Source organism: Psammomys obesus, unplaced genomic scaffold (assembly GCF_907164565.1).
Source record: "Psammomys obesus unplaced genomic scaffold, mPsaObe1.curated_primary_1811, whole genome shotgun sequence".
In the NCBI taxonomy this organism is placed as follows: domain Eukaryota; kingdom Metazoa; phylum Chordata; class Mammalia; order Rodentia; family Muridae; genus Psammomys; species Psammomys obesus.
The window spans coordinates 5,235,467-5,243,124 of NW_026596460.1; the positions used below are offsets into that span (position 1 = coordinate 5,235,467).

General features: G+C 42.0%; 1 long non-coding RNA gene across 1 annotated transcript; it reads left to right on the plus strand.

Annotated features, from left to right (window-relative positions):
* Positions 1-960: 960 nt before the first annotated feature.
* Positions 961-6,959, plus strand: LOC129669915 (uncharacterized). Its single transcript, XR_008719104.1, has 3 exons — positions 961-1,011; positions 4,927-5,074; positions 5,620-6,959. It is a non-coding gene; the product is annotated as an uncharacterized LOC129669915 (long non-coding RNA).
* Positions 6,960-7,658: the final 699 nt, after the last annotated feature.

Below are 7,658 nucleotides of genomic sequence, written 5' to 3' on the forward strand. Positions count from 1 at the left end.
CACTCAGGAGGCAGAGGCAGGTGGATCTCTAAATTCAAGACCAGCCTGGTCTACATAGTTCCAGGATAGCCAGGGCTATCCAGAGAAACCCTGCCTCAAAAAAAAAATTTGTGGAAAAGCAATCTAACAGAACCACTAAGGAAACATAAGCTAGGGAAAAGAATGGGAGCCTAAGAATGAGAGGACCTAGATTCAGAAATTGTGGTACATTTACACAATAGGATACTACTCAGCAAGGAAATCATGAAATTTGCAGGCAAATGGTGGGGACTAGAAAAGATCATCCTGAGTGAGGTATCCCAGAAGCAGAAAGACACTCACTTATACTCACTTATAAGTAGGTATTAGACATAATATAGGATAATCATACTAAAATCTGTACACCTAAATAATCTAATTAAGAAGGAGGACCTTGGGTAAGATGCTCAATCCTCATTCAGAAAGGCAAATGGGATGGACATTGGAAGAGGGAGAAAACGGAACAGGACAGGAGCCTACCACAGAGGGCCTCTGAAGACTCTACTCAGCAGTGTATCAAAGCAGATGCTGAGACTCATAGCCAGACTTTGGGCAGAGTGCAGGCAATCTAATGAAAGAAGGGGGAGATAGAAACACCTAGAGAAGACAGGAGCTCCACAAGAAGAGCTACAGAACCAAAGAATCTGGGCCCAAGGGTGTTGGTATAATGTTCTTTTGAAATGTATGTACCTTATCTTTAAATGTACCATACATTCAAATGCTGATTTATCCCCGCCCCCGTTTCAATCCAGATATTGCATTGTGATACTTATTCTAAGCATCCTGTCTCAACTTTGTGTAAATAGGCTAAAATAAAGCAACTAGCCACAATGTTGACCAATGGGAGGACCCAGAGGACAGGAAAGAGGGCAGGAGCCAGAGGGCAGGAAATGAGTGTTAGGAGAAAGGGTGAGGAAAGCTGGGAGAATAGAGCTGGAGGAGAGATCTTGGAATGCCTTGGAGAGATGGGTTGGATCTAAGATTTCACTAAAAGTAAGTATAATGTGGGAAATCTAAATGTTAGGAAACTATGAGGGCTTGGAGGTTTAAGAAGGAGTAACTATTGCCCAGCATTGTGTTCTAGGTTAATTAAATAAATCATAGTCTCTGTGTGGTGATTTGGTTATATATCTGTTTAGGATTAACAGCAAGCTTTACCAGAAGATATATCAATAGTAAATATTAATCACCAATTACAACACAGGGGTCTTTTCTGAGACTCGCATAAAGATAAGGCCACAAGGGTGCCCCAGGGGAGGTAGCAAGACTACGGAGCATAATAGTGTGTTAGTTGCTCCTTTCTCCAAATGCATACGAACTGAATCTGCTATGGTGAGAAGCCTGCTTTCTAGTTCTAGTATCTGTTTGTCCTTCCTGAAAGATGGGGTATGAAATTGTCAGGAGGGTCACTGAGGCTAGAGTAAGTGGCTATGTAAGTCTCTGCGCTACAGACAAGTTTCTTCTCTTTCTTCACAGCTCTTGGGGTTATGATAGTTAACTGGTTCTTTGACTTCAGAAAATCCCATCTGGTCTTGTTCTCTGATATTTACTAATTCCTCACCTCTGACTTCTGGTTGCCTAACTGCTAGGGCCTGCTTTGTAGCTTCCTAGCATCCTACCTGGTCTGCGACAGCTTGTGACCTGGAAGCATCAAGAGAGCACTAGACCCTTGAAGAGAGAAACTGTGTTCTACTCTTCCCAGAGACTTTGAACTGGCATTACTCATCAGGGCATTTAGATAGTGTCTTAGTCCACTTTTAGTCCTATCACTGATGCTGGGTACTGTACAAGTAAAATGTTCTTCTTTTTTTGCTTCTGGCTTTGAAGGTAAATATGTACAAATTTTGAGTAACTGCCTTATGCTAAGTACAACTGGTACATAACATTACATAGCAAAATTTCATGTGTAGCTACAAATGGGAAAGGGGGAGGCCTTAAATGAGTGCTAAACTTTCTCAGCACCCACTCTTATAGTACTGAGCCCAGTCCTGAGAGGCCTAGCTTGCTCTCCTGCTAGAAGGGCACTAATCTATCCCTAGGACAGTACTCTCAATGATCTATATTCCTCCCACTATGCTCCACCCTTTAAAAGATCCACCATCTCTCAATTCTGTTATAGTAGGAAGGAAACTTCAGCACATGAGTCTTTGAGGGACAAACTATATCCAAGCTGGAGCAGATGGAACCTTCAAATCAGAAGTAATTCTCTGCTGTGCTTTGACTCAGATCTGTTTAAACAAACCAACAAACAGGTAAATCCATCCCGTGGATGATCTGAAGCATAGCTCTTGTGAGCATCTCTTGGAAGTATCTGTTTGTGCTGGACAGGATCCCAGGATCCCAGGATCCCAGGATCCCAGGATCCCATGCTGTGTGGGCTGGTGATGCTGGCTTGCCCACGGTACCTACTACTTTTCTCTTAGCTGAGACAAAAATACCTGAAGACACAATTAAAGGAAGGCTCCCTGTTTGAGTGTGAACAGTCCATCATGGCAAGGAGGTCACGACTAGAGAAGTTTGAGGCAGCTGGTTACACTTGCCAGGGAGCGGAGAATGATGGATGCTGGTGATCAGTTTGCTTCCTCCTTTTCATCCAGTCCACGGGATGATACCTCTCACAGCCAGGGTGCATCTTCTCTATTCAGTTAACCATCTCTGGAAACACCCTCCGAGGCATGCCCAGAAACATGTCTTCTATTCTGTTTTAAATCTAGTCAAGCTGACAGTAAAGATTAACCACATCCATGAGGGAGACTTTCACACATAGGAGATTCGTGGCTGGGAACAGCACCAAAGAGGAATGCTCACCACCCTGAGCCATGCCTAAAAGCTTCCTTATCTGAAGATCCATGCAGATGAGCCTAGCTTAGAGAGGCAAAATTCACAAATGTGTCAGACTGCAAAAAATTAGCCAACTGTGTTGGCCTGCAGAGTTCTATCTTCCTCACTGTCTTGCAGATCTGAGATTGGTCAGCCTAGGCCTTTCTGTCTCTACTCCTCACAGAAGGCAGATAGTATCTGCTGTGGCTCAGGCTGTTTAATAGAGCTAACTGCTTGGAGCTATCCTTCTTGCCTCAGTGGACTTGTCTTGCCCTGTGTAGGGCCTTCCACCAGCATAGAGGCTGTGCTCACCTAGTGACTGTCCCAAGCACTGAGCTGGGAGTGGGAGTGTGGGAAGGAGAGCTCCACACACTAGAATTAAGGAGGATTACCATAGCCCCAAGGCCAGCCTCAACTGCATGGTAAATTTCAAGTCATCCTGGGCTGTAGTGAGAGACCATGTATCGCTCCCTCCCCCATAAAAGGACAGAAACTCAGATATAGTAAATATATTGTTATTGCTAGCTCTCAGTCTCTATAATTTCCGCTCAGACACGGTTTTCCCATGTCATCATTCCCATTCCTGGTCCCTTAAGTGAGCAGCACTCCTATGAACATCTAGCTATGAGTTGCCCTAAAGCTGACTCAGCAAGGGGATTTTCTGGACCTCTGTCTTTATAACTCAAGATACGAACTCTTTTCATAGATGTTAAGTGGAATGTGAGTCATGAGTACCATATGACAGCACCTGAGACCTCTTGCTACAGGCCTTCCTAAGGAAAAGTGATTGCTTTTCTATTTCCGAAATTTGGAATGTTAAGTAGATGCATCCCTTCTTAGCTTATGAGCTCACCTTAATTAAAGAAAGTTGGGAGTGAAAGAATGCTTATCAACTAAAATTTCCTTAACTGAGTAATATTGTTTTTATTTATTTTAATTGGAAAAAAAGTCCTCTATACAATATGTTTTATCATGTTTTTTCCCCGAATCCCCCTCACCAGATCCTCACCACCTCCCTATACACTGCTATATTCTCTTTATTTAAATTCTTTTCTTTTTGAGAGTACAATGTAATTCCATCTTTTCTTCCTTCCCTTTCCTTCCTCCAAGCCATCCCATATACCTATTCTTGTGCTCTTTCAAAATCATGACCTTTTTCATTAATTGTTGTTCCATGCACATATGTATAAGTATACATGTACATTCCTAAATACAGCATGCACATTTAACTCTTTAAAAGCAAAGGAAGAAACATAACCAAATCTCTTTCCTACACTACTGGGATGTATTTTCATCTAAGAGGAGTGTGTAACCTCTGGCTTTTTGTCTTCTAGCTGCATCATCATGGAGACAAGAAAGTCAGTTGGTTTGGGAAGATAGCTTGAGGAGTAAAGAACCTGCTGTGCAAATGTGAAGACCTCAGTTTACACCACTAGCTCCCACATAAAATCTGAGTGCAGTGGTGTTCATTTATAACTCTAGCCCGGTGGGGAGAATTGTGAGGCAGATGGAGGCAGTTGTTTCTCCAGAACTCTCTGGCCATTATGTCTAATCTATGAGCACCTACTTCATTGAGAGATTTTGTCTCAAAAGACAAGGTTGAGGAGCAGGAGAGATGGTTCAGTGGTTAAGAGCACTGGCTGCTCTTCCAGAAGACTGTGGTTCAATTCCCGGTAGCCACATGATTTCAGGTGGCTCACTGACTATGTGTAACTCACTTCCAGGGGATCTGACACCCTCTTCTGGCCCCTGCGGGTACCAGGTAAGCAAAGTGCACACAGGCAAAACACTCATCCACATAAAACAAAACAAACAATAAAGAAAAGATAAGGTGGACAGTACTAGTGGAAGATGTCCAGCATTGACTCCTGCCCTCTGCAGACATGCTCATGGACACACACAAATAAGGACACATATACACAAGGGTCTCAGCTGTAAGGCTACCATGTCTTCCTATTACGGCTTCTGCAAATATACACAGAAAAAAATCTTTCCCAGATGCAAAGTGATATTTGCATATTATCTTCTCCCTCTATCACCCCCATGCCCTGACTCAGTATATGAGTGACCTTGTCTTCTCCTTCTCAGAAAGAGATGCCATCAGATGGACTCCCTCATCTTATTAAAGCTAAAGCCATGTGACCTGCTAGCATTAGCCTACTCTCCCCTTTGCTGGGATGGAGAGCCATGAAGGTACCCTCTGTGTGAGCCTCCACCCACCTCCTTACCTGCTCAGGTAACTAGTCTTGCCTGTTCTTGGACTTTGAATGTCTCCTTCTCAGCTGGGATTTTCTTAGCTCTTTAATTTAACCGGATGTCTCCCATTGAAATGAAAGACACAGATATTCAAGATGAAGGGCTTTGAGGATTTCTCTTTGTTGAGAAATCCCACAGGGTTGTGCAGTGGAACAGGGGCAGGGAGAGTGTGTATGGTGGGAACTCTTTATCCTCTCAGCTAAAGTACCCTCTGAGAGAACTCCCAGGGAAAGGAAGCACACACCACCAATCTCCAGAAAATCTTTGTGTATCACCTGGTTATTGCATTTGTGACTTTAATCAGATTGAATCCCAAAGAATAAGAGAATCCTCCACTATGTATATAATTAGAATTCAGAAGGCTTCAAATATCTTTTTAATTCCCTGGGTCCTTAATATAGTAATATAGATGCTTTTTATATTTATTTATTTTTAGATAGAGCTTCATGTAGCACAGATAACCTTGAACTTGCCATATAGCAAAACTAACCTTGAATTCTGCACCCTCTTGTATTTATCTTCCAGTGAGATGGGATTACAGGCCTTTGCTGCCATATCCAGCATCAAATAATGGAAAAGAATAGCCATGGAGAATTCAAGAGCTGGAGGATGAGGCATTTTATGAAATGCTGCCTTCCATGGCTGCTGGAATCATGAACACACAGCAGTTATGAACTATAAAAAGACTGGCCCTTCAGCAGCCAATCACAGTTAGGGGCGGTACCTGCAGGCCCCTTCTAAGGAGCTGTTGACTGATAATTGTTACCAGATTCGGTGCCAGATATCATTTTCTTCAATGGTATAGCCACTGGGGTTCTAGGGGGAAGAAGGGATTTAAAGGGAGAGGGGTAGTAACAGGGAATGGGAACTAAATGTACTTACATTATAATATACATGTACACAAAACTCTCATTGGCTGAACAAAACAAAGACCCAGGGCTTCATGCATGCCAGGCAAGTGCTCTATTGCTGAGTTATACACCGAACTTTTTGCTTCTCAATAAAATCATTAAATATAAAGTATAAAAATCAGATGAAGTTTTGACTGTTTTCAATGATTTCAAAGGAGTGGTGAATATGAAGAATACATAGGAAAATATTTCCAATGGCTGTTTTGTATTATAAGCACCTGCGATTTTGACTGGTGATGAAGACACACTTCCTGTAATAGTATAATGGCTTTCTGCCTATATGTGCAGCTCAAGTAAATGGAGAACTTCAGTTACCTGCCAATGATTATAGATATTGTTTTTTTTTTCCCCATACAAAGTTATGGATTTTGTATTCTGTCCATGGATCCTAGGACAAGAATCTGCATAATTCACAGTGCTGTCACTAAACTTGACTGTGTCCTTCTGTCCAAGAGGTAACCCAAGGGGCCACAGGCATGTACTGAGAACAACAAGAGAAGGGAAAACACGGTTTCACCTTGGGATTCTGTTCCAAAGGGAACTAGTTAGGAAGTGCCACATGGGGACTCTGCCAGAGTGTTGTATTTTAAGACTTTGGAAATGAGCTAATTAATGTTAGAATTTGGTTGAGGGTCAAACTGTGAGTTCTGGTTGGGTTGAAGTTTTGTAACAATATTTAACATGAGCATTCCTCAGGAAATTCCATCAATTACTTAGATAAAAAGATGGAAGGCAGGAAGGATATGTATTGTTTTAAACAAAAACTAAAAACTGATAATTTTACATTACAGCCTGCTTTTTAATGATAATTAAAATCTATTATGAATGCTTTTTCATGTCAACTAATGTAACATTATTAACAGTCACATAGTATTTTATTATAGATACGTTCGATGATTTAACTAGTTAGTCTCAGGCATAATGTAACTTGTGCTGTAAGTGATGCAGGCTAAATTTTTGTCCACATTGTATGTTTATTTTCTTAGAATATTTGTGTCAAAAGAATAATTGTAAAATAATTTACAACAATAAAAATACAAATATTAATGATTTAAGGAGTGTGTGATTTGAGTACCAGTTAATTTTTTTGTCAACTTGGCAGAAGCTAGAGTCATCTAGCTGAGAAGAGGGAACCTTAACTGAGAGGATGCCTCCCACAGATCGGCAAGTCTCTGGGACCCAGCCCTCTGTGGGAGGTGCTATCTCGGGGTAGGCAGGTCACACTGGGTTATTTAAGAAAGCACACTGAGCAAGCTGTGAGGGGCAAGCCAATGAGCAGCATTCTTCCGTGGCCTTTGCTGCAGTTCATGCCTGGATGTGCTTGCCTTGAGCTCCTGCCCTAACTTTCCTGGATGATGGACTATAAGCTGTAAGATAAAATAATTCTTTCCTTTCCAAGTTGCTTTCAGTCACGGTGTTCATCACAGCGACAGACAGCACACTAGGACTGCCTGTGTTCCTGGGAATTGAATTTAGGGCTTTGCATATTCTAAGCAAGTGCTCACCCAGACAGGTTTTTTTGGTAAAATTTTGATTTGAGATAAAAGTCTCACAAAGTGAGCCATGCTGGCCTTGACCACTCTGGGTAGCTCAGCCATGACTGAACTTTCAGTCTTTCCACCTGGCTCCATAAATCGCTTGTGTTAAGTCTAA